Here is a 26,196-nt window from a genome sequence, read left to right on the forward strand (position 1 = left end):
GATTTAAAAATAAAAAATGATAATTTTAATCAGTTTTTCTCTCACCCCCAATTTTCCCTGAAGGAATTTGGAAAAAAAAACAGTTTACCTGAACTTAAAGCTAATTTTTTTCCATTGGGTATGGCAATTTTCTTTTTTTCACACATTTACAAATATGAATACATTTATTCCCTGGATTAGTTATATGATTATTTCTAAAAATGCTGTTATTCCCTATTTTACTAAAATTCACTGATGACACAAATGTTCCATAAAGCTCCGTCTCATATGTACATCTCAGCTTCATTCTTTCTGAGGTTTTCCTGGAAGACTTTTCTCACACACACACCAATCTGACCAGCTATTTTCCCCAACGACGGCCCATCAGTCAGGACGTGCGGCGGCGGCGTTCCTGTGCATGTGGTCTGGCGCCGGGCCAGTCTCTGCAGTCTGTGGCCAATCTGACAAAACATGATCCTGGAGTGAGGGGGGAGGAGAAGGAGACGGAGAGGGAGGAGGAGGAGGAGGAAAAGAAGAAGGGGGAGGAGGATGAGGAGGAGGGCACTTGTAAAAGGAGAGGGGGGACCAGGAGAAGAAACTACATGAAGAAAGTCTGCAAAGGGAGAGAGAGAAAGAGAGAGTAGGGGGCGGAGAAGAAAAAGAGAGAAATAAAGGATGCGAGGCAGCGAAAACGCTGTGAGCGATGGGGAGAAAAGGCAGAAGATGAAAGGAGGTGAAAAGGAAGCAGAAGTCATGGGAGGCGAGGAGGAGAAACCGTGTCTCAAATGAGAACAATGAGCAGGAAAAGAGGAGGAGAGACAGAGAGCTGGAGGTTGAGGAGAACATGAAGGAGAGGGTTAGAAGAGGCAAAGAAGAAGAAGAAAAAGAAGAAGAGGAGGAAAAGAGGAGACGATTGTGTCTCAGTTTCCCCGGCGACAATCAGACCCCCCTGGGCTTTACACTATCAGGACGGAGCAGGCAGACGCCAAACCCACACATACACGGGTGTACGTGCGTGTGCATACACAGAAACACACACAAACACTCATGACCTGCGGCGGACTGGAGTGACAGCTCCTCAGTCAGTAAAGTAAGTGCCTTTTAATGGTTGAATGTGATGCATTGTGGATGTTTCTGAAACTTTTTGAGACAGTGGGTTTTATTGAGTGTGTGTGTGTGTGTGTGGGGGGGGGGGGGGGATGGGAGGGGGGTGTCATTGACTGGGGTCACCAGGTGGCTTTCAGAAAACTTTGAAAAAAATTCAAAAACTGCTTGAAACCTTTAAAAATAAGCGAGAAACCAGAATGAACTAGGAAAGAAAATAAGCCTGGATTGGTGATAAAGCACTGACAAATTGCAGGAAATGGCCCTTAAAAGCTGGCTGAAATGGTCTTAAAATCTGCCAGAAATCACTAAATTTCGTGAAATCCTAAAACCCATACTGTTTTCACTGCAGTTATTTTATTGCATTTATCTTTTAACACAAATTGGTTTCAATGATTGGAGAAAATGCAAACATGAGCAAAACATGACTGAAACTTGTCTCAACTGCTATTCGATCATCAACCTCTGTAAATATTTTCAGTGTGTCTTTCTTCTTTCAATCTAATACCAAAGATAATTTTTACTAAAAACTAAAATCAATGTAATGTATTTACTTTAGTCTTTTTTAGGTCTAGGGAAGGGGGAACGGCAGAATTCCTAGACCCACATTGACATTTATTTACCACAGAAACGGGAATTTTTAGTCACTGAGTAAGAAAGTTCGTTTGTTTTTCTTTTAAAATGGACAGTTTGTCTTCGGCCAGCAGTAATTTTGTAAAGAGACGGATATTTTTGAAATACATAGTAGGGGACCGCATGCGTGTCCTTCTGGTCGCTGCTACCGCTGCTAACAAGCATTGCAGTGTAAATAGCAAATTGAGCATCTATGCTAACTAGCATGGCTAACATACTACTGAGGACCTAGCGCACCACTCTGCAGGTGTTAGCGCACAACAAATCTTGACAATCGCAAGGGTTCCATGTCACTACCACATTTATTTATACAGTTTTCTCAGACATGCAAATCACTCACCTGTCACTCACTTGTTTCCTGTGTCTGGTTGTTGTAGATCTTTTTCTTATATACCTGGTGTTTGTCGAGATTTTTGTTGATGGTGTGTTCAGACATCACCGAATCTTAACCTGTTTTCGCCTTTACCTCCATACTCTGTTTTATTGCTCATTTCTTTCCAGTCTTCATTATTTCTGAGTTAAAAAGCTCCTAAATAATCTGAAAAAGCAGCCGTAAAAGGCCGTAAAATCAGCTCTGTGTTGATATTGTCTGCTCAGTATCTTTCAGTTTTTTACTGTAGGAAGGGTGTTGCTAATGTTGTCTGTTATGTAAGCCTTATGTCTTTAAGTCGATGTTAGTCTGTAGTTCAATGATCAATGCGCTTCGGAGATGGAAAAGGGCTGTCCACACGAGGTCGCCACTGAGAAAACCCCGACCTATCAAAATCATATTCTCGACAAAGGAAATAATGCCTTCTGAAAGGTTTATTACTGGTCTCCATGTATTACATGGTTCATCAGACAACGTGTTTGTCATCTATGATTTGTTGATGTGCTGTTCATGATACTCAGTATGTGCACGTGTGTGTGTGTGTGTGTGTGTGTGTGTGTGTGTGTGTGTGTGTGTGTGTGTGATTTGCTCCTGCATCACACAAATTGTGGATGCTGCAGTTGGAAGCATTTTACTGCTGCAAGGCTTTTCACTCTTTTTCCTCTGATTCACCTCATTACACCCACTGAAGGGCAAAATATTTTGTAGGCAATTTATATTTTAGACATCAATATGAAATGATTTGCCAGCTTTTCCACCATATTTCACCTTGTTATGAACTAAAATAGAATTGAACATTTCCCAAGAATTTGTGCAAAACCAGTAATTTGAATATATATTGTAGCGTTTTAGTCAGGGAAACACCCGGGTGCAATAGCTGTCGTTGGCCACAGCAACGCCACACAAGCCTGCAGTACAACTAATTGTTCCTGCTCAATTCCAGGTAAAAAAAAAACAGAATTCATTGCACCCCAAACCACATCCACAAAATTCCCAGCATCCCCATAAACACACAGAAAACAAGCATCAACATAAACCCAGACATTTGTGACTCGCTACAATATGTTTTAACCTGACCTTAAAACCAAACACTATGTAATTCATTCATTCATTAGCTATATCACTCATTCTGCAGTCAGGGTCACATTGGGGGGCGGAGCCTGTTCCAGCTGTTATTGGGCAAGAGGACTGGTTGCCAGTCTATCAAAGGACCACATATAGAGACAAACGTTCACTCTATTATTTACATGTGCGGGCAATATAGGGTCTCCAATGAACCTCTTGCATGTTTTGGGACTGAAGGAAATAGGAGAAACCAGGGGAAACTCACACAGACATGGGAAGAACAGGCTAACCACCGCACCAATACTTTGTATGTATCGGTAATTGTAAAACAAATTAAAGGGAACCCCCACAAAAGGGAACCCCATAAATATGCTTTAATGTCTGTCTGTTACTAGAGTGTGTAGTTAAAATGCATAAAGAATTGTTATTTCTTAAAAATAGCAATTTATAACATATTTTAACCCAGGAATGCCGCAATTGTTTTATGAGTACAATGCATGCTGGGTTGATAACATAAACTAGTTGTATTGTGTTAAGTTTGGCTTTCCGCTAGAGTTAACTTTTGCTTGGTACGGTACAGTATATATGGTAATAATGCCACGTTGTGCTGTTTTTGGGTGCAATTCCCAATCCAAGGGAAATGAAGGTAGTGATGCTGGTCGACCTGGCTTTCCAAAGGACAAGAAAAGGAGAAAGGAGGGGGAAATTGCTTGTAGACATGCACAACTTCCCTAGGACCCCTGGCTGTGTTATTGCCACTTCCTTCTGGTGGCATTTGATGCCTTTACTGAGCGTAGCGGCTGAAAGAGCTCACAGATGTTTAAATGGAGACTGAAGCTAAATGTGTTTCTCTCACAACCATACAAAAGTTCCTTGGGAAACGAATGACACCCACTCACAGAAACGCCACAGGCAAGAGATGCTGGATGATCTCCTGCAAGGATGTCAACAACCCACCACTAGAGAACTAGTGTCAGATGACGAATAACCAGGCAGCAGAACGATAACAGAGGAAGTTGATGTGTCGTCACCTGATCTGTCAACACAGCAGTCCCTAAGTCTACAGTGTACAGCCGATGACAAAAAGTGCAGCTCCTTACAACAGATGCTCTCTCTCTGTTAGCATAGCACCACAGTCGCAGCACGCACACCGGTGACTTTGGCCAACTCTTTCCTCTTCGCAGCTTTGCTTGTCTTCATTTATCGTCTGTCTTCAGGGAGGATAAGGGAAGGGTTGCGCGGATGACATGTATTTGGACCATCGGGTAAAATGAACGGGAAGGAGCCCAGTGCAACCTCGTGATGTCACTACCCAGAAAGCATTGCGATGTAAGGAAGAATGGCTCCCTTTGTAAAAGAGAAGGTTTTTTTTACAATTGTATACAAACTAAGCTACGTTGAGACATTTTATCATCGTTCTTATGTAACTGGTACAAATATTGATCGTATGGAATCAATATCATCTTGGTAACTGAGTATACCTCTATAGGTGATGTCAGCTTGATGAAAGTTGCTTTTACTCGTGAAAACAAACTCAATACCCGTTACATAAACTAAGTCAAATTCTGGATGGAACGATTTCCCATTATAACGGGCAGATGTTGCTCGGAAATGTAAACAGAGACTCTTGATGATGCTCCTCGCTCCCTCGTCATATGAAAGTATCAGCTTGAGGCTGAAACGCAGTTTGAAACTTTCAAATTCTAGCAAGCAGTAAACAGATAGCTGTCCTCCAGCCCCCTTCGGCTCAGCTGAGTGATGGGGGGCTGTTTCTCATGAAGCCCATCAGCGAGTGGAGTTGACTGGGGGCCAGGGAAAACATGGAGGCAACCCCTCCACCCTTCTCCCCCGAGTTTTCCTCATCCCTTCATCCATCCTTTCTCTCTTTACATGTTTTTTATTTTCTAAATTCTGCTCCTGCAGTTCAAGGTTCCCTGAGTTCATCCACAGTCAAGTTCAACATCCTGCAGTGTTTGTTTGTGTGTGTGTGTGTGTGTGTGAGAGAGAGAGAGAGAGAGACAGCGAGAGAGAGTGGGTGCATATACATGTGTGTATTTTAACTACATGCATCATTAGATTGATAACAGGGGATCTCGAAGATTTCAGTATGCAAAACAACCAGAGTTCCTGGAGGTGACTGAAGCTGTATTTTTCTCTCAAGCAAGCACACACACAAAATATTTTGCACCTCAGTGGGTGTAATGAGGTGAGCCAGAGTAACTGTGTGAAAACCCTTGCAGCAGTAAGATGCTTTCAGCGGCAGCATGCACAATATGCGTGATGCAGGAGCAAATCACACACACACACACACACACACACACACACACACACACACACACACACACACACACACACACACGCACACACACCACACAAACAAACACTGCACTACACTCTATCACAATTTATAATCGTGACTAATTACATGCTAAAACATGCTATATGTAAGTAATCATTAGTCATACAAATGACAGAAGTCAGCAAACTCTGGTCAGTCAGTTGAGCAAATAATATTTGAGGTAACATTTCACTTTTTCTTGGAAGTCCTTACCCATTAATTTGTTCCTTCTTGCGAATTCTCAGGAAACACAACGCTCATTCGCAGTTAACTCCATGCTGTTTCTTGCAAGTGTTCATGGTAGTTTTTAAAATGGAAAATCCAAGTACTTATCCAGTCTCATGTGACATGGGTGGGAAAAATGCAAATGACAAGCTTTGGAAACTTCTTTTGAAAAAAAAGACAAAAGGCTTCTTGCTTGGGACCAGAATGAGATTAGGGTGTTTTTATGTTTTTATCTCATTAAACGACATCAATCTTGCTCCGATCAAATTGCCAAGAAACAAACCCATTGTGTCTCTTGAGGAAAAAAAAAAAAAAAACATCAAAAATCTCCTCATTAATGCAAAGAAAGAAAATTCAACTCACTGAAGGCAACAAACTAGACTGACTGGGAGAAGGCCAGAACATGTTTGTGTTCCTTAGTAAGTACAGAATAATATGCCAACCTGATATGATCTAATAGTTTTGCTGAAGCTTTCATGCTATTTTGACCTGTTTTAGTTCATTTAGTAAATGGAGTTACAGCAAAATTGCAAAAGAAAAAACAACAGATTGAGGGGGTGAGATAGAATCCTGGAAGGCTTATGAGGATAAGTAGTTAAGTATAACGAAAATAAGATTATTTAGTAGACGCGATATATCTAAATTAGTGATCTATATATTTTGTAAAAGAAAATTAATATGCTGTGTTTCAAACCCCATTCAGAAACAGCCGGTTCCATTCCGACACCCTCAGGTTGTTTGGATCAGCAGGTCACAGATTTTAAGCAATAGACGGGTCAAGTTCTGGTTTCAGGGTTCAGAAGTTTCCGTGTCTGTTCAGGTTCAGGTGGGAATCTGAAGAGTTCTGGCGTCCAGAATGGCTGGAACAATATAATTATTGAACTTCTGGGCTTAAAAAAGAATCCAATTTTCCAATTAGTTATGACATCACTGCGCAAATACACACACACACACACACACATCATCCCTCCCAAAAGGTCCTGACCTCCAGGTCAACGACCTCTCCAGAGAGAATACCTCAGTGGAATGAAATTCTGCTCCAAGCGGGCGAGCCGAGAGTAAATCAACCCGCCGTAAAAAACACGACTCAGCGCAGACTTTTTTTTTTTTTGAATCCCCGCTCTTCACCCACTACTTTGAATTTATGTGTCACTTATCCCCGCAAGCATTTTTCCACTTTGCTGTAAATCTTTTTTCTTTTTTTCTTTTTCTTTTGCAGATTTTATGTTTTATTCTGGCATTTTTGGGTGACAGCCTATCAATATTTCAGTCAAATACTTGCCGACTCGCTGACAACACTTTCTGGGGAATTTCTTCCCAATTTATAGGTGAGTCACATGTGTTACTCGGTACTGTGATGTGAAAGTATCTCCTTGGCGCTGTGAAAATGATGATGGTAGTTAATGAGCGCTGTACCATCGATCATTTTTCAATAAACCTGACTGAAGATGGTCAAAGACCTCAATTAACGTGTTCCTGTTTTACATTAACGGGAAACATAATACGTCTGAGTGCAGCCGACTTTTTCCACGTTTCTCAACATTTCCATTGTTCCAAGAAATATGTTTTTAATTCTTACACAGGAATTAAGCCAGACAAGGAACTTTCTTTCTTTTTTTTTTCATATAGCGCACAAAGGGATTTTAGTATTTTGTTGAAGAACACGCTCCTCCCTCAAGTTTACTAATGCATCAACTGGTCCTGAACAGACTTTTACATGTAAACATTATTTGGCCTTCATCACTGCTGAGAGAAAGGGAACATATCAACTTCGACAGCAAAGATGTTTTGATTCGTTTACAGTATACTTTAACATTTTTTAAAGGCGGTTATAGTGTAATAGTGATGCTCTTATGATGAAAAGTCTCCAGTGTCCAATAGTGGTTGATTCTGGCAAACACTTTTAGCTCCGGCTGCTAAACCATTGATATACTTGAGCTTTGCTTACAACATAAGTTTATAATATGGCAGTTGAACATTGCTGGGATGGATTTGTTAGACAAAAACCCAAAACAAATAGAGAAGCTGGATGGGTTGGCTGTCAATCACAAGGCTACATATAGAGACATCCAATCATTCACTCTCTCATTCTCAACCACAGACAATTTAGAGTCTTGAAATACCAAATAAAGCACACAATTAAAGTTAAATAAATATATAGTGAAACAACGTATTGATGCAGTCAATCAGTTTACATCAAAACCTATTGTTTCGTCTATAAACAATTTTAATCCTCTTACCTGAAGTTTTGACTGCCCCTCTGTTCCTCCTCCTCCACCAATGTGTTTTTTTTCCCTTCAAGATCTGGAGAAAGTGATTTCAACATGCCGTAATTCAGTGTCAACACACTCGAACATGTGTTTGTTAATGTTTCATTAGCTAGTAATAGCAAAAGATATTTACAATCCCCGGGTGCATATATTCTTATTCAAAATTTGGATGCTAAACCAGTTTTTCCATTTGCCCACCGTGGATCTCAGAAGGGATGGAAAGGTTTCTGCTGGCAGTGATAATGTGGTTTGGCATGAACAATTAAATCGGATATTGAATCCAGCGTGATTGGTATTAATCCTGACCTAGAATGAGAACAGCATTTGTGTTGATTGTTTCATTTTAAGAATTACATTCATATATATGCGTATGAACGATGATCTTGCTGTCGTCTTTGACCCTTCAGCCACGAGGAAGGCAGGAAATTTACTCACAGCCTGCGTTGGAAATGTACTGGGAATCTAGTAGCTTCTTTGACCTCATAAAAAATAAACGGCATAAGAGGAGTCACAGGCAAAGTTAAAAAATAAACAAACAGAGGAAGTAAAATGGAATCATAGCACAACTTTTTTACTTTTTACCGAGGATGTATATTATTGTATCAAAAAAAAATCACTGTTTACATTTTATTTGTCATATTATTAACCGATTCCTTTAATTCCTCAGTCTATTTCTGCGCAATTGTTAATTGTTTTTGTCTGTATCTGTGCAAAAACTTCTCTCCGTGGCCACTAGGGAGAGTGATGAGTGCCCAAAATCATTACTCTCATTATTTGGTGTCTGCAGTCACTTTTTAGTGTTTCTTTGAGTAATAAATCATGTTCCTTGTCAGCCTGCCAAGTGTTGCTACTACATAATGTGGTTACCTTTAGTTATATTACAGATTTATTATGTATTTGCTGCTATTTGTGATGTGAATAATATTTGTCTGAATGCCAGACTGGTGCATATAAAGGACAGGGCAGTAACATTAAGGCCTCCAAAGTGTCAGTTTGGAAGTATTTACTATGTATCTGCAGATGCTGGGCGAAACCAAGAAGAGCAGTGCGTTTACTTTATAAGTGAATAAAAATCGGCAAACCCCCGGGGAGCTTTAAGCGACACTGTCTTTAACACTTTAACAAAATGCACCTTGTGCTTCATGTTGCTCACAGCAGCACTTGAGCTCTTATTGTGGCAATAAATCTCTGTGCTGATTTGTGCACAGTCTCTTACAGCAACCTGGGCGAATTTGTACATTCCGCCGGGGTAATTTGTTGGATTTACTAAAAGTAGGATGGCAGAAAATATCCCCCCAAACAACTGATGCCATCCATTTCTAACCATTCAGAAGTTACTGTGATGTATCAAACTGTGCCAATTATTGTTGAAAATAGAGGAAAAGAAAGGAAAAAGAAATTGGATCCCATTCATATTTGGATGTTGGCTCCTCCCTCGCTTGAGACAAAGGAAGAAAAACACCAGATCAGGTTTGTTGAAAAGGCACGAATTAGGTGCATTTTGCTCACATGTGAGCGTCGCAGTGTGAGTCACACTTCAACTCTGGAGTTCATCCAGACGCCACCGTGAGCTACGGGGCCCCAGAGAGCCAGTCAGACACCGCATACTGATACGTTGCATGCCTCCTGAACCCAGGGGCCCCTCGAAGCGAAAGGTGAAAGCTATATGCTGATGACATTTGAGGTTAGAGATGTGTGTAAAACACAAATCAGGGACAATGGATGTATGTCAGGTCACTTTTAATTTCTCAGACTAAAGGGCATGTGTGTGTCTGTGTGTGTATGAGAGGGGGGCGCACATAAATCTGCCAACAAATTCCCTGCGTAGGGATTCTCCCCTCTGCGCCATTTATCATCTCATTGGCGGTATGACTTCAAGCAAGGTTAAGTTTAGGTTAGATTTGAGTCAGGATTACCTAAACTGTGCATGCATGACCCCGACAGGCAGCAAATACAGATGTAGCCACTGAAAAACCCATGATGATTTACTATCACATAATCAAAAGTGTTGATGCATGTTTCTTTTTATCTAAAAAGCCTCAAATGACAACAGTGGCAACATGAACACTCTCTTTGCAACACAGTTCACAAAAAGATTAGGGCAGGAAAAATAGAGTTGGATAAAAAGGTAAAACACAGAGCCGCTTAGCCGTTTAGGTAAAATAGGCAAATGATAGGGGGCACCAGAAAATCGGGAAAAAAATCACTTTCAACATTATTACATTCAACCAATTTAAACATCCATCCATTCAACGTCCGATGCGCTAACCACAGTGCTAACCACAGCGCTAACCACAGCGCCACCGATTTTCTCAAATTTATTTATAATTTGTTCAGCATGTGAAATTGGTGACATGATAAATATATTGATAAATTGAATACAATGGTAAAAACAATGCTAATCGATTTATTTTGTTATCGTAAGTAAATCGCACACGAACGCCACTTAGGTTCTGGTTAAACACTCTCTGAAACTGAGTTAGGGAAGGTAGTCTGTTCCAGAAAAGTCTACTGCAGACCTGCAGAAGCAAACATCCAACAGTCTGCTCCAGTCCATTTGTCATGGTTCCTGGAACGGTGTAGATGTTTGCGCACCAGATGGAAGAAACAGAACGACCTGTGCGGCCAAACAGGACGCCATTGTCCTCAATGACGTTCTAACTGCATTCTCGCCGACGCATCTGCTTTTCAGCTCAACATTTGAAGGACGAGAACCCAATCAGTCTAAAAGTGAGTCTGTCTTGCGCCTTTATTTTTACCAGTCTAATTTTTTTTATTTTTTTATTTTAAATTGTTTTATTGCAATTTTTCGTTCTTCACTCACAGAGACATCGCACAAGGCAGACCCCCACCCACCCACCACCCCAGCAGGCATGTGTGTCGTTCACCGGCCTCAGGAGGCAGAATGAGAATTTCCATTTCACAGTTTGGTGAAATTCCAGATTGGCCAAGCTAAGACAGAAAAATGTCTGCCAGAGACGACACAGCTTCACTTATAGAGGAGTTTTGCGGCTTAAAAATGAACCGATCACACAATCCTTCCAGCAGCTGATTAGAGGAAGGAGTTGCAACATTATAAATTACTTCAAGATCTTTTAAAAGGGGTCTCACATGTATTTAAATATTTAGGCACTTCAGCTCTGGCAGGTTTTTAGGGCAGATTTTCCTGCTCGCTCTCGACTCTGCCGTGTATGAGGTGCCCGCCTCGCTTACTGCAAAGCAATGTTTTGGATGGCAGACAAGAAACACAGGGAAATTCATGGAGACACTGCGGTGTAGAGAAGGGAAGGAGAAGGAGGTGGTGATTAGAACTCTACAGGGGGAATATAAAGTCCTCCATTTCTCCAGAAAGTTCCCATCTGTGTGAAATAAATGGTTGACGTTTACTACACACCTACGTATGCTGCCTTCAGAGTAAAAGCACTGCAGTACTCAGGATCCGTATGCTTTACACACAATTCCTCTTCGTAATCAAACTAATAAGGCAGTTGACTCTGACACTCCTGTGTGGGAAAATCACAAGAAATATTCACCTGTCAAAAAGGGAGAACTATTCCAGGGACATTTGCAGTAAACCATTGTAAATGGCCTACACACTTCAGACCTGTGGGATCAAGCGGTTACATTTGGTCTTTTAGGACTGCGCTGGACATATCCTTCTCAGGCAGATGTTGTGAGATGCTGCAACTCCCTGAACTCTTCACAATTTTCCCACTATCAGACACTGTGCAGCAACACAAGATCTCGACCTTGGTTCTGCTCAAAGGTGTTCAGGGTATTGGACAGTCTGGCAGCACTGCCTGTAGTACCCCGGTACCAGCAGAGGCTACCTGGGTAGTTTCTTGTTCTACCCAGGCAGACAAAGACATCCACTTCTTCAAGCTGTTGATTGTTGACTACAATCTTCTTGTTCTACGATTGTAATTGAAATGAGTGTTATTTGTGTTTCTTGCCTATAAAAAACAGTCAATAATGGTTTTACCCGTTACAAAATGGGAATGTATGGAACTAATACCAAGTAAAGTAGTTGTTTTTCACTTGTGAGAGGTGGAAAATAAGTGATTTCTGCCTGCTCACCAATTTGCATCCATATTATCTGAGGGATGCGTCAACAGCCAACTTTGCTGCACAACAAGTACCACAAAGTTGATGCTAACACTTGCAGCTAGCCCTCTTCTGTGAAAGTTAGCAAGAGGATACCAGTTACATTACATTCATGGTATCCCCCCAGAATCTTGTTGGTGTGAGTGTTGTAAAAACTTTGCTCCTCTGCCACCATCTTAAAAAAAATCAGCTCCCGTTTACATGCAGGAAGCTAATTACCAACTAGCTTTAACATGGAGGTTGAACCACACCTGCATATAAGAGTTTCATTAATCAAATGTGTCCCCAAACATTCGTAACTAATATCAGTTCTTACTTCACAGTTCCAAAGCGTTCATTAGAAAAAAAAAATCAGGATGCTTAAATAAACTTTTAGAAAGCGTTGTAGCTTAAAGCTGAGGCGAGAGGTCAGGCGGTGTGCCGGCCTGCTGCGCTGCAATGCAGCTCCAGATCACTTTACTGGGGCCGCCGTGATGAAACCAAACAACATGGGACCAGTGGGAGGGTATTTGTGTTTAATTTGTTCTTCTCTGAATTGAACCTACTGGCCCTACGCCCCACAGACATGCAAGCTATCAAATACCACAGCATTTGGTGACCCCCGCATTTATACGTGACCGAGAGAGAAACAAAATGTATCCTGAAACATTTACGGCTGTTGGCCTGGGAATTATCTTTGATGCTTTGTGTCACGCTGACGCTTTATTAACAGGCGTTTTCTTTTTTCAAACATGACCTCTATGAGCATCCAATATATGGCTTATCCAATGCTATTATATCCACAGCTATTATATATGCTCATCCAATACATGGCTTCACATGACCATCACCTAAACCGGTTTAATTGGATCCAGATCGTCGCTTGGCCACAGGAAATGCAGTAGATGTTGAGAAGTAATTTTAATATTGATGTGCGTGTGTGAGTGTCAGTGTGTGTGTATGCAATCAATTGGGTCAGAGTGTTCAGTGACTCCCTCATTTGACAGCTAAGCTTTGCCACAGCTGATGGAGATGTGGGAGTAAACAATAACTTTTCCAACAACTGACCAATCACAATGGAGTACACAGTACTCCGAGGACACAACTGACACACTCCTTCTTGAATGAGGGAGAGCAAGAAGAATGATTAGACTTTAACCAGCTCACCAAGATTCAAAAATCTCCATAGAGATTTGTCTAAGTGGCAGAGTTCCTGAGCATTATGGGATATCTTGGCTGGCATGTCTCTTCAATGTCTTGTGGCAGTCAGGGACATTGCCCATTGGGCAGCAGACTTGGGAGTGACGGTTATGCATCAAATTCAGGTCTGCCCAGCTTCCAGGGGAAAACTTTAGGTGTGGATATCAGAGAGGGGAATAAGGCCATTCATTAGACTTTTAATTCAGGTGGAAATATTCAGACTCATCCAAGCTGCTGAACGGAGGACCAGCTCTTTAGTCTAACAGGCACCCTTAACGGCTCATGCGTGCAGGTTCATCCAGTCTATATGTACTTTGAGGACATGGATGGAAGCATACCACTGTTCAAAGGGGGGGTTTGTCTGGGCCATGGCAGGAGAATAGGGAGCCATACAGTCTCTGTGCGAAAGCAGCAAGTGGTTTTCTCAGATGGAATGACTTAATTTCTCATTTCCGCTTATATGGAATTATTAATATCCTTGTGGGTAGTGGAAAACATGAATCAAAAAATGTACAGGACTTTTGATCAATGGAAATTCAACTGTGGACATGGTTCCCAGTCTGCTCTTCTCTTCATGCTTATACAAGTCCAGAAAACAGTATGCACTATCCTTATAGTATCACCCCAATTATTATAAAAAAACAAACCAAACAAAACCCAGATTGAGAGCAAAATGTGAGGTTTGTCAGGCACGTTTAAATCCCGTGTCTTTCATTTGATGTTTATAAAGGTAATTTTGAGACACAGGGCTTTACAAGCTTCCAGACAGCATTTCAAATGCTAACAGGATCCCAAGGTATCCTGAGATTCGTTTTTTCATTTTCCTGGCTCTGTTGAAGCCATCAGTCTTAAGTCAGATGTCCGATGCAGAAGGCGGGCAGTAATGTAAAAAACATCTGACTAATTGGGCTGTCAAGATGTCTGTTTGGAGAAGCAGTTCACAGTGGTCGGACTGATTGTCCTATCGTGTCTCTTATCCAGTTCTGCTGGGGGATGTTTGTTAAGTTGCTGGGATGATCGCAGGAGGATTATCAGGATGTTCTTTCTTGGCCACAATAGGAACAGATTATCTGTCCAAATGTCAGGGGTTTTCGCAAACTTTCACCCAGCGTGAGTTGCCTAGAGTGGGGGTCGGGGAGGCTGGGTGGAGCCTGTTGTTGGATAAATTCAAATTCTTTCTATCTTTCTATCTGTAGTTAGATGTATGAGACCTGTGTGACAGTGGTGCGGTGTGCTGGTGGTGTGACGGAGTTAAAGATGGAGATGGGACTACATTAGGGATCAGCTTTGCCCCTTCCTGTTTGCTGTGGTGATGGACAGGTCCACAAATGAGGCTAGATAGGAATCACCATGGACCATGATGTCAGCAGATGACATTGTGATCTATGGTAACAGAGGGGAACAGGTGGAGGGAAATCTCTAGAGGTGGAAGTATGCTCTGGAGAGGAGAGGAATGAAGTTTTGCTGCAGCAGGACATTTGTGTGAATGTGAAGGACCCAAGTGGAACAAAGACACTACAGGAAGTAGAGAAAAAAACGGTGGAGGATTTTAAGTACTTAAAGTCAACAGTCCAGAGCATCGCAGAGTGGGAAAAAAATGTTGAGACACGTGTGCAAGTAGGTTTGAATAGGTGGAGAAAAGAGTCAGGGGTGATATTGTGATTAATGAGTATCAGCTAGAAGCGTGTACAAGACAGTGGTCAGAGCAGCAATGTTATTCAGACAGTGGCATTGAGGATAAGACAGTAAGCAAATCTGGAGGTAACGCAGATGAAGATGTTGAGGTTCTCTTCGGGAGTGTTGAGGATTGATTGGATCAGGAATGAGTCCATTAGATGTTTTGGAGATAAAGTTAGACTGAGATAGTTTGGACATGTACAGAGAAGACATAGTGAATATCTTGGCAGAAGGATACTGTGAGAAAGGCAGGAGGCTTAGCAGAAGAACCAAAGAGAAAATTTATGGATGTAGTGAAAGAGGACATGAAGTTATTTGGTGTGAGAGAAGAGGATGCAGGGGATGGATGTGGATAATTCACCGTAGCGACGGCTAAATAAACAGCCCAAAGGAAAAGAACACACATATTGTACGTTTATGCACATAAGTAGTAACATTAAAGTTAAATTGTAGCAAATTGATATAATTTTTTTTCAACATGTTATCTATTCAGATGTCCTAACATTTCATTTTGGTTGTCTTTAAACCAGCCATGCAGAATAATATTAATTCATATTTATTTGAAAAACAAATATATTAAATGACTGGGTTTGATGTTGAAAATCTGATCCCTGAATAATATAACTTCTCCCATTGAATACTTTTTCCATTTTCGTTCAACTCGAGTTTTATAGTTAATAAGCTAAAAGTATTCTCAAATTCAGAAGAGAAAAAATTAAAATATAGGCAGAATATTTAGAGTAAGATATTTTTAAATTTGTTGTCAACTTAATAAAACAAGAAATGTTTATAAAGTTGTTTCTGATTGTTTTTGTCAGTGGACTAAAAAAAAGATGAAAAAAAAAATCAAAAAGGCAGAAACATGCTTGAGTAATTTGTTTTTCCTCCCACCTCCCACTGAACTATGATTTCACAGAGCAACCATGTATTCGGAACCTAAATATTACCCAACGCTTCAGATGACGTTTCTGTAGATCCATCATGTGTCTCTGAAGCTGCTGTCTTGATCCAAATCTGAAAAAAACGACTGTTCTGGATCAAATCCACATCTGCATTCCTTAAACTCATCACACATTGTTTGTCTCTCTGCTGTTTATTGATGGGCATAATAAGATCGGGATTATGCTGTTCCATTAAACGCACACATTTGAGGAGACAGATGTTTTCCCTCATCTGATTGTGTGTGCGCGTGTGTGTGTGTGTGTGTGTGTGTGTGTGTGTGTGTGTGTGTTGGACAGTCAAGATGTTTGTATTATCTGAGGATGTAGCTGGCCTATGTACGCTGTGTGTGCAAGGGTTTATGTCAACAGAATTAAGAGATTCAGTTACCTTACGGGCTTTTTCATCTGTGCTGGGACACACAGGAACTCTGGAAATCTCTGTGTCACACAGAGCAGAAAAGGCGACGGAGATTATGGTCAAGAGCACAGCATAATGGAGAGAAGTCCGAAATCAACTCGCCCAGAACACTGCCGGGTATCCAGCCAAATATTTCGCAAAACTTTCACAGAATTTGAAGACACTGGCACAAAGTGATAGATTGACCAACATTCCCATCTGCAGTGAATAAGACCAGCTGGGCTGTTTCAACCCCTCCTTATCAAAACTGAAGTCCAGATATATTAATTAGATGAGATTTGAATCAATGTTGATTTAAAAACTAGTTAATCATTCTGTTCTTTTTCATCCTTAGTCATTTGTTCAACTGATTTTTAAACATTTGGAGTTGATATAAAGGAAAAAGGTGGTGTTACCTTGATCTTGTACATGTTAATGTCACATTGGAGTCTAGACGAGAGATTCCACGTCCACTCAAGGGACTCCCCTTTAGCCAGTCTAGAGAGGTAATTTGTAATGGAGGACACGACCAGGCCAGGTGAGCCTCGGGATCAGCTGTATGGCCCCCATATGGACCTGACAGGGGTGGAACGTGACCCCCGGCCCTGGAACGTGACCCTTGGCAGCGAGGAGGGACCTCAATGTGCAGGTGGAGCCGATTATCAGTCTGGTCTCACAAAACGCTGCACGTCTGAACCGGTCGGTGGATACTGCGGTGCTCGGGCAGGATTTCTTCTGCTGTGACTGAAGCGCAGGGATGTTGTTATTGACTTCAGGTCAGTGGGGAAGACGGGTATTTTTTTTTTTTGTCTTTTGGCTTTTGGGAAGAGAGCCAAATCCTGCCGCGAAACCCCAACAACCTGGGCGACTCCTTCCCTGGATACGGCTGTTATACCTTTTGGAAAAAACAGGAAGCATAGGAACAATTGCATTACACTGATTGGACCGGGATGCTAACACTAGCTGCTAGCCTATCTCTGTGAATATAAATTATTGGATGTCACCTGTCAGCATCTTCATGGCATCCAGTTACTGAATTGGTTATTCATGTATCACCAATTCCTTTATTGCATTATGTGTTGTGTTGCTTGTTGTTTGGCACTCTGTATTTGTGTATCAAGCTAATTGTCCATTGGTTTCATTCAGAGCATTTCACATGCTCCCGAAGGATTGGATTATTCACTTCAAATGTTTTTCTGATCATAATTTTGAAGTTTTATAGACATTCATTTGAGCCTAGACAGTCAGGTTTTCCTATGTGCTTTATTTGGAGAAAGGAATGCAAATTTATCATGCAATAGTAGAACATAAACACAGGTTTGTTTGGTCGGATATTTTAAAGTAATATACTCGTACCTGAGCACAGCATGGAGAAGAAAAAGCGGATGAAAAACAGTAGGGTCTTGAGAATGACACTGGCGATGAAACAGAATGTGATGAAGTTTAATGGCAAGATGAAGTGAGACAACAGATCCTCCTTTTTCACCTCATTCCTCTGGTTTTGGCATTTCAGCCAGACATCGTTCATATCCTTGATTTATTTCCTCTACTTTTCCCTTCACTATCTTAATCTCTTTATCCTACTGGCCTTTTATCTCTTTCACCCTCTTCCTTCTCACTCTCTCTCACTGTCTTCACTGTGGCAAACATCTTCGGTTTCAGTGCGGCTTTTATGAATAATATCTGCAGTTCTTAGCTTATGTAGCATTGGTTTCTAACATTCATTAATACACAGGACAAGGTGTTACCGTCCCTTGTGCCAAAATCCTGGGTAAAAACATGTCTAGAAGCCCAATCCAGGCTGTAAGGAGACCTGCTGAAACAAACAAGCCAGCTACCAGCAGGCTACCACTGGCAGGAGGGAGGCCCCCCTGAATGCTACATAGCTGTTCCAAAAGCTAACTATCTTTCATTAGCAACCTCCCCAGCTACCATGCTTCCTCCTTAGCCACAACCATTAACTTGCTTGTTCTGCTGCCTGAGACACGTTACTGAGCTCAACTTTCAGGCTCTGTCGGCGAATGCCCAACTTGGTCAGTAAGGCAATGACATTTTGCCACAAACCGATGACAGGCCACCTCTACAGCCCGCACCCGTGCTGTCCAACCTCGCTGCTCTGCTTCCATGCTGCCATCTCAGCATACGTACCTTTTTATACTCACTAGCATCGTCAACTCGATCCTCCCAGGGGACCGTAAGTTTGATAACATATACTATCCTCTCTACTCCAGATCACAGCAACAAAGCCGGTCGTAGCCGGGTGCTAACCATATCCAGTTTTGTTAAAAATAATAGCAGTTTAGGCCAGTCTTGTAATTGTCACAGTACTCACAGGTAACTTCAGACCGTCTCTGAGCCGATCATTGGCTGAGTCTTTGCCATTCCGGCTATTGTTCGATCCATTCAAATGGTCTTCCGTTGTCTTCCACGTCTCTCTGGTTTGGCTTTTCATTTTAAAGCATCGCAGATCATTTTTACTGAGCAGCCTATAATTTTCTGCACTTCTTTACATGTTTCCCCTCTCCAATCAACGTTTTAATTAAAGCATGCTCTTCTTCCAACCAATGTCTGGCATGATCCATCTTTCTCAGGTTTTCGAAGAGAATCGCATGTACAACATGTGCTGGCTTCATCCTTAAATAAGGGTTTCTTCACATTATGAATGACCTCACTGATTGAACTCCACACAGCTATTATTTTGAACACACCCCTTTCACTTCATTATTCAATCACACAGAATAAGGAGCATTCATATCATGAATGTTGGGTCCGTTGGTTTCTCTGACTCTACTACACCTACTGGTACATTAATTGCCATGTAGTGATTGATCCTGTTCATCATGTTGGACTGCTATTATTATGAAAACAACTGTATGCTGATACCATTAGCTGCTCATTAAGATCAGTCATTAGCTCCCAGGCCCCGTCTACACTTAGCTGCCCTGCGTGGTGCTTGGTCCTAAATGATCTAACCTTTTCTCCCTCACGTACAAATTTAATCTGCCTAACCTCCCTATTACCAACACAGAATTTTTTTCTAAACGTTTTTCTTCCACTGCTGCTACCTAACATTTCAAGATCTGGTTATGATGCCATGTAAATGACCCTGGGGAAAGACTAACCTTACACCCAGTCAACATATGTCTAAGCGTGTCCACCCCAGAACACAATGGGCAGGCAGCGTCCTCAACCAACCAGAGCTTTAAGTTCGGGGGAGATGGCAACACATCATATGTAGCCCCTCTGATAAACCTAATTCTATTAGCCTCCATGCTCCACAACTCTCTCCTCTTCAGGGTTCTTCTTTCCATATTCTCCCAATTCACCCACCCTTGCTTTGCTTGCATCACTGCTCCAGTATGTCTTACCACCTCCTCTTGCCTATGTTACCCATCAACTGTCAACCTCCTCTTTTCTCCAACTCTTGTCTTACTCCACACTGGTTTTCCTACACAGACCCTAAGCCTCCATGCCCATGTTGCACCCAGTCTATGATATCCCTGTGACTGACGGCTGCCTGTGCTCGCTGCTCTGCCTTCCTTTGGGTTCTACTTCCTCTGTGTTCTAACTACGGGTGCCGCACTCCTAACCACTGAGTCCTTTGACTGAGTGAGTTATTTCTTGTCTTACCTTAAGACACTTGTACACTTCTTACAAGCTAGAAACTGGCAACTCCAATAGGCCTTCCCCATTTAAAGCTGCGCTGCTTAGGCGGCGTGGGGCTCCTAATAGCTGGACTTAAAACCTTTTCAAGCTTCTGTACCTTTGACAGGGGAACTTTATCAGCCGTGGCAACAGCCCAAACTGCAAACGCCACAACTTCAACTTCCCTGGGAGTCCCGACCTATCTATACTTAAAATGCCTTGACTCATTTCCTGCCTAAACTGCAAAAAATGTTCCTTATCACTAAGTCTTGCATCAAACAATCTACCCAAATCTTTACTGGTTTTTCTAATACCGTAGGCACCACCTCACCCTTTATCTTAAACCTCTTGTCTACTACCTTCCATTTAATGACTAAATCTTTGGACGGCATCATGAGCACTTTATGAAATAATATATTTCATCTTCTCATCAAATTTTCTCCAGCATCTGGACTTTTTTACCTGCATGGAAGAAAATAAAATCCGTCTCATAAATCAGCAAGAAAGGACCCATAAATTAGATCATTTTTGTATTAAATGGATCAGAAATTAGAAACTATCATTGTCAAAAGACAACTAGTCCCTGTTTCTAACTAATAAAGTTGCAGTCAATGTACACAATTCAAACATTTGCTAATTTGCCATACTTGCAAAGGAAAAAGCGTAAACATTAAATCATTTTATAAGTTCTCTTTGCTATAGTCATGTGAGTCCACTTGTGGGACTCATTGATTCCTGATTTATTTTCACTCTATTTCAAATGTCTGTTATTGTTTCCTCTCTTCGGCTTTGGGACCGAACTTTGTAAAATTGTCTAAAGATGTTTTCCCACCGCAGAGATCATTTCACCCGCTCACGTTGGACTCACCTCCTCTGCGGTTGGTCTCACACACATCTTGACTGAGCCAGGTGTTGAAAGCAGCTGCTGACAGACATCCACTGCTATATCAATCAATCGAAAAAAAAAAAGAATAACAAGAACCTAAAGCAAATCAAAGACTTGACCCACTTCTTCATCAAACCCGCAGTTGACAAACATCTTATATTGGCGACTTCTTGAATCAAAACTCCACTTGGACTCAAGGGCGAGCTGATGGGTCAAGAGTTTAATGCCAGGGTTAAAAACATTTTCATTTGCCAGGACTTATGAAAGCACTTTTCTCGATTGAATCTGTCATTAAATATCTGTATAGCTCATGCCTGAGGGGTTAGACAAGGACAGAATGTTTGCAATAGACAAGTTTTCTCCTGACAGATTGTGTGTATTGATACAATTATACTGCGAAAACAAATTATTATTATTATATAAACGGCATTAGTAACGGACAGGATTCCGGGTGTGTATGTGTGTGTGTGTGTGTGTGTATGTTTCCCATCCAGAATCGCATAGTTTTTTACCCTAGAGAGCATTAGTCAGTTGTGACCCCTGACCCCTATGCAATGAGCCAACAGTGTTTCCGCTGGCGCCTGGCTTGAATCTGGTGTCGGTGATGATCTAAAACAAGATGGAAAAAAAAAAAAAAAAAAAAAAAAGAAATAATCAGAACTATAAAGTAATCAAGTTCCAAAATCTCCTGCTCTCACTTTCGCATACCCTTATTTTTGGGTGTTCCCGAGTACCACTGGGGTGTTTGCTTTGTACAGACATGGAAACAGAGTTGGCATCACTGGGGCATTTTTTTTGGCTCTTTTGTTTTGAAGGGACAAAGAAATACACACTGTGCCGCTCTGATCCGTTCCAGACATCAAACTGAATAAACATCACAAACGTCTGCTGCACCAATCAGCTGTCAGAGATGCAGGTCGTCATTGCCGAGGTCCAATGACAATGACCTCCATTTAAGTTGAGCTACCCGAAGCCAAACTGCGAGAAGGCTGGTTGTTGTTAGACTATTTTACCTGACTAAATGAGATCAGAGCGAAATGAAAAGCTAATGTAGTAGTCGTGATTGTGTTTCAACACCACTTGCTCGTTTATAAAAACATGCTTCCAGGGTGGCGCAGTGGTTCTTGCGTTTGGCCTCACAGCACAAAGGAGCCTGGTTCGGTTCTGACAAGGGAACCTTTCTGTGTGGAGTTTGCATGGATTTTCTTTGGTTTTCCTTCCACAGTCCAAAAATTTGTTTAATTGGTAAAACTGTCCGACCAGTCCAGGCTGGCCTGATGACAGCTGGGATGGTTTCCAGCATCCGCCGTGACTCTGAGTGCAGGATAAGTGGTAGAAGATGGATGGATGTTTCTCAACCTGTGGGTCTGGATAGATACGCTGTTCTCAGATTTCCCTTTAGTGGATAATGACTTTTTTTAAGGGCAATGATTTTTTTTTCCTGGGAAATTGTTTATTTTGAAATCTCAGGATTTTCTGTGTTTATGAATGAATGACAGCGAATGTATGTCAGTTCGCGCTTGAAAACAAGAAGAACCTCATGCTCCTTAAATATGGCTTTCATTACTTAAACGATAAAAACTGGGGAGGAAAGCATCAGAGTATTTCTAACCAAGTATAAACTTTGGGCTGCACTAAATCAAATCAGCGAATATTTAGTTCCAGAGGTTAAAAGCTTGTGCTTTTTCTAATATATAACAGCATGATGGCCTTTTACTGCACAATTACTTAACACCAAATGTAAATCTGTGAAAAGCTTCAAAACCGAGTCAGTTAAGAAAAAAAAAACCTTTATTTTCACATTTCGCTATACATAGAGCACGACAACGGTGAAATTTGACAACTGCATCATGGACGAACCATGAGCAGAGGGCAACTAATGAGCAGCGCCAGGGGAGCAGTTAGGGGCTCAGTGTCTTGCTCAGCAAAGACTTCAACAGCCTGGGAGGAGTGCAGGAATCGAACCGGGAATGTTCGTTTCCAAGGACAACCACTCTGAGGCATGCCCACCACGTGCACGCGCACGCACGCACACACAGAAGTAAATGAGCTGATGTTCGAAGTAGCGAGTGCAGCTGCAATTTTCCCCCAGCAGCCCCACTTCATCCATCCTCATCCTCCCTGCTTCCATCATCACTACAGGAATGTAACTCCTAGGCTTCCAATGGCGGAGCTTCTGATTAAATCTTTCTCTGTAGTTTCAGTTTTTTCTTTTTAGTCATCAAGTGTTGGATTTTGTCACACATGGATGAAGTGAAGGACTTATTTTCGGCCGTCAGCCTCTTGAGTCACAAGCCGGTGATTAATCATCCATCTGCTGCTGCTGACTTTGCCGCCTTAAATGCAAACAGCTGGAAAATGTAAACAGAGATTTGCAAGTTGAATGTGAAAAAGTCTCACTCAGCTCTCTGCTCTGATTGAACTTACAGATTTTGTTTGACACTTGAAGCTCTCATCGACTGCACTGAACATTCCAGTTTCTCGCCTCTGTCCAATTCTTTCGTCATTCTCTACCAGATGCACATTGCGTTTGCAGAGATGAAAAACGCAAACTTTCGACTACTTAGCCAGAAAAGGACACAGGTGTCGGGAGTCAAGACGGCTAGGTGAACCTCAAGGCGTTTGTGGCTCCAGACAAATCACTGTAAAAGAAGAATGACGTGCGGGGTGTGCACGAAATGTCTGGTTAGGTTCGGAGACTTCAAGGATGTGGTTGGTGTTAGGAGGGTGTGGATGACATCACATCCTTAAACTAGTTACATATTGCAGCAACAGGTGGTTGGGAAACAGCGGTGCACCATCGCAATTACCAAGAAATTGATATTTTTAGGTTAAACAGTTGCCTTACAAGCCAATCGCAATAGCTTAGATCTCAACCCAAACAGCTGTCGAGAGGTGGGATCATCTGATGTAATGTCCGCTGTTTCTGGCCTTTTTTATAAACAAAAGATGGCTGTCGCCACTGAAGTGGGTTAAAGGACGCGGACTGGAAATTAACTTTGGGATATAAACAAAAACACTCCAGTTTTCTGTTTTGAAGAGAGACGTGTTTGCCGGACATCTGACTCAGATTGGCTACTGGACGTTCTTTTTTCCAGGAAACCTAAAATCAAGTGGCAGAAAAAGAGTTTAGGTCTGAAGAGTCAAAGTGACCAGCAGCATTTGATTTAAACGTCCATCCATCCATCCATCGTCTGCCACTTATCCTGCACTCCTATCCCAGTTATTATCAGCGAGAGGGGGGTACACCCTGGACTGGTTGCCAGTCAATCGCAGAGCCACAAAGGTCCTGGTTGTACAAACATGTCGTACATATATATATTTCGACTCGGCAACATTATATCATATACATCCTGTTCACTGACTTCCCTGCTGTTTCTGCTCTCTTTCTATGCACTCAACAGACTGCCTCAATGTAAACACTGACGTGCGTGTGTGTGTGTGTGTGTGTGTGTGTGTTTGAGAGAGAGAGAGAGAGAGAGAGAGAGAGAGAGAGAGAGTGCATGAAACCCCTTCCCATTTAAACAGCTCACTTTACACTCCAAGGTGTGTCAGGACCATAAACATTTTAAAGACCTTCTTGTATGCCATTTTTCACAGATGTTGAGAATGGACACACCTTTAAGCGGAGCTCGGGAACCAGATTCCGGGGTTGCGGATTAAACAAAGACATTGTTAGAATGGAAATAATATATAAACAACAAACAGAATTTAACTCCAACCAGTTAGTAACACTTGTCTGACAATACAGCTGGAGTACTCACAGCCATTTCAAAACACCGCTTACAAAATTGTAGTATATTTTTGAGGTGAAATTCTTTTTAAATGTAGCAAACAAAGGGAGCGAAAAAAAAGCCTTCCAGAAAACTGTATTTGTTGTTATACTGTGGTAAACTCTCAGGACCATGCCTCTAACCCAGAAAGACTGTGAGATTGTGCTGTTTGTTTCTGGGTTTCGGTCCACTGTTGTTCTTTAGCAGTTTCGGTTGTTGGATGATGAGGGATAAAGTTCAAACTCGCCTGTGTGTTTCGTCAAAACCTTTGCAAATCTACAATTTTGACTTTTTCATACTTCCAATGTTCTGATGATTCACACAATGCATCTGATAAAAATTAAGAACAGACCGAATTTAAACATTAAAAAACAAAGAAAAAAAACTAAGAAATTGAGAAACAGGAGTTTGGAAACATTGGTCAGCAATGACTCTTCGAGTTCAGCATCTTGAGCCAATTTTCATTACTATCAACAGACATAAAACTTGAAAAATTGATGCTGAATAAAGACATTTGATAATGTAAAAACACTGCGGATTAAGGTTTCTTGTTTTGAGAAAAGATGTGCACTCTGAGCTTTTCTAGGCAGAGCCAGCAAATGAATGTATAAACAAAAAGAACAATGTTTCTAATTCAGCTTTGACATGAACCACATGAAAAAGAAACAGTGGGAAGAAGGAAAAAAAACAGATTGTGTTTGTGTGGGAACAACCTTTTTTTTTTTTACCTCACCTCAGTGTTGCTTGTGAAATTGATGCACATGATGTGCTTGTATTGCTTCATACAAAAACTTGCTAGTTCATTAGGTACAAAAAGACAATCCTACATGGGGGTTTCCATCAAACTCAGGATGCTTCATGCTGGATGAAATTACCGCTAATACCTGAGGGTAGTCAAAGAACATTTTGTCATTCTATACTTGTATTTGCAGTTTCTTTCCTCAATGAAACTAAATGGTTGCAGTTCATCTCCAACGGAGAACCAAATGAATTCACCAACTCCTTTAAATACAGCAATACTACCCATAGTACAGAGGATTGGACGTTCTAAAAATATGGCTCCTATTTTTTCTGCCAATTACCTTTTCCAAGCGTTTAAGTTTGGCCCAGATTTGGGACTTGAGCAAAAGAAATAACATATTCCTCTCATAGGTGGTAAGGTAGTAAGTAACAAGGAGAATTTATGAAAGGATTTAACTGGTCAGATCACTTATGTAAAATGCTGATCTGCTGAGAACGTCGAGCGCCACAAAGTATGATGTTTTCATAACGTGCCTATATGCCAAATGAAGCCTCTGACATCTGACATCCTTATGTTTTGTGCTCCCTTCTTTGTATATATGTGCTAAGCAATAGCCTCTCATGCTGGTTTATGTTAATTATCATGTATATGTTGAAGTCTGATATTGGAGAAAAAGTTAGGCTACAAATTGGCAAACGTGCTTGTTCCATCTGTGCAGTTGATAGTGTTGAGGGCCATGTTACATTTTAGACAAGAGAATGGTGATCCTCTAAGGGCCTCAGTGCGGGGGTTGGACGCAGTTTGAAAGAAACAGATTTACTTGCATGGAACTCTTTGGCTTGCGATCTATGACGACGACAGCTCGACG

At 41.4% G+C, this 26,196-nt stretch overlaps 1 protein-coding gene across 5 annotated transcripts in view; it reads left to right on the top strand.

The window, feature by feature from the left end:
• The first annotated feature begins 557 nt into the window (after window positions 1-557).
• The window catches only part of ripor3 (RIPOR family member 3), a 50,146-nt gene continuing 24,507 nt past the window's right edge, over window positions 558-26,196 (top strand). For all 5 annotated transcript variants that reach the window (XM_086150177.1, XM_086150179.1, XM_086150178.1 and 2 more), the window contains exon 1: window positions 558-1,069. The gene's annotated coding sequence lies outside the window, so the exon portion shown is untranslated. The remainder of the gene's footprint in view (window positions 1,070-26,196) is intronic.

The sequence above is a fragment of the Fistularia commersonii genome, chromosome 7 (assembly GCF_037954325.1).
Source record: "Fistularia commersonii isolate RoL2024-O1a breed Wild chromosome 7, RoL_Fcom_v1.0, whole genome shotgun sequence".
NCBI classification, from domain to species: Eukaryota; Metazoa; Chordata; class Actinopteri; order Syngnathiformes; family Fistulariidae; genus Fistularia; species Fistularia commersonii.